At 36.6% G+C, this 1,979-nt stretch overlaps 1 pseudogene; it reads left to right on the top strand.

Moving 5' to 3' along the window:
* Nucleotides 1–388: 388 nt before the first annotated feature.
* LOC149046821 (uncharacterized) lies at nucleotides 389–1,311 on the top strand (annotated as a pseudogene).
* The last annotated feature ends 668 nt before the right edge of the window (nucleotides 1,312–1,979 follow it).

Genomic DNA, 1,979 nt, shown 5'->3' with positions numbered 1-1,979 from the left:
AATGCTTCAGGATAGAGCCAGGTACAGACAGTAATTATTATTTCCTTAATATATTATTGTACCTATTATCCTCTTTTTTAAGGACAATTCTTGTCATTTAACATAGTAAATCTTTAGTTCTTTAACTTTTGTATACCATATCTTCCTTATTAAATATATTTTCCTAAATTTGCTGTAGTTGTAATCAATTAATATTGGTTAGATATTAAGGGATCATTATTATCATCATTATTATGAAGAGCAAGATTGGGAACTGCTATACCTTTTTGAACTGCACAAGCATGCATCTCATTTTTTTTTTCAAAACAACTTAGAAAAATCATAATCTACTTCTGACCCCATTCTCTATTGTAAATTCTGATCACCAGAGCAGAACAGGACAAAAGTATCCCATTTTCTGAATGGTAATCTGCCAGTAATATCAGCAGTTCAGCAGGAAAAACAAGAAATGGAAAGACTTCAAGAAGGCCACATGAAGTCCTATCAATCAATTCTTTAAGATGTTGGCACCAACAATGAAGAGTGTCATGATGCTGCTAGCAACAGTGGCCACTTGCCTTCAGGCTCTTGCTTTTTTATCCTTAGTGACACTCCCAAGAGGATTCTCTTGTCTGATAGCAGCAGTGTGATATCATCCCGCTGAAGCAGATGTCAACAACTGTGAGAATTTTTTTAACTCTCTAGCCATGGCAGAATCTATTTACATAAACTGTCCACTTATTATAGCTGGCAATTTTAACCACCTTGAAGTCACGCAGCTTAGAAGGCATTTTCATCAAAGGAAATCATGAAAACACCAACCCGGAAGGACACTATTTTGGACCTAGTGTTAACTAACTTGCACAATCACAACAACAAACTGCCGACCTTTCCACCCTTTACTCTATCTGATCACAATACTATATCTGTCTGGCCTCAGATGAGAAAAGTGGGTACTGCCCCTGACAAGTTCAATTTTAAACGTAATCTACAACCCAGCCAAAAAGCAGAAACGGGAAGATATCTATGCTCATTTGATTGGCCTCTGTTACTCAGCTCCTTTAAAACCTGCAGTGAGTTACTCTGTGTTTTTGAACAAGTTATATACACAGGCCTTGACCTTCTGATGCCTGTTAGAAAAGTTCCCATGAACACACATGCTCCTTGGATGATGAAGCACTTGAAAGATCTAATCCAGAAAAGGCAACAGGCTTTCCACAATAATGGCGCAGACTCCATACCATACAAATTTTATAGAAATCAGGTTAATTGAGAAAGAAAGCTTAGTTGAGCAAAGTTTTACAAATCACAAGTAACGCAAAAAAGAAGACCCTAAAGCCTGGAACATTTTCACGATCCTAAAGCCCACAACATTTTACGTAGGCCCACACAAAACATGAATAGCTTCTCATTTGAAGCACCCATGATAGCTATGAAATACCGAGATTTTGTATATTTTCAAGTATTATTATACTGTATGTAAATTTCTAGATTAGTTTTTAACTTTTATTTGTCAATGAACCTCATTTTATTGACTTGTAGCTTGTTCAAATACCATAGAGTGATTTTCCAAATTATTTTGGCAATTATTTCACATTTTATTAGTTAATTGTACATAAACATCAGCCTCATGGCTGTCACTTTTGTAACCTGCATCACTAAATAAAATGATTCATTGATTGATTGAGGAGGGAGATGAAAAGATTACGCCATGGGAAAGTTTGCTCAAGCAATCACGTTCATCACAAGAAATGGCAAACACTATGAATAAAGCATTCCTTGAGCCTCTCAAAGAGCATCACCTGTCTTGCACCATCACTCACCTTGCCTTAGAAAAAGACTCCCCTGAGTTTATAGAAGTATCAGAGGAACGCTTATGAAAAGTTCTATCAAATCTCAATCCCCCTAAATTGGTTGGCCCAGACAAGATTCCAAATTGGCTTCTGCAAGAGTATGCCAACCTCACTGCCTTTCTAGTATGCAGAATTCTCAATGCATTG

Source organism: Pocillopora damicornis, chromosome 4, assembly GCF_964200805.1.
Source record: "Pocillopora damicornis chromosome 4, jaPocDami1.2, whole genome shotgun sequence".
NCBI lineage: Eukaryota > Metazoa > Cnidaria > Anthozoa > Scleractinia > Pocilloporidae > Pocillopora > Pocillopora damicornis.
The sequence above is the reverse complement of the archived record's forward strand: the minus strand, read 5'-3'. Positions and strand labels throughout refer to the sequence as shown.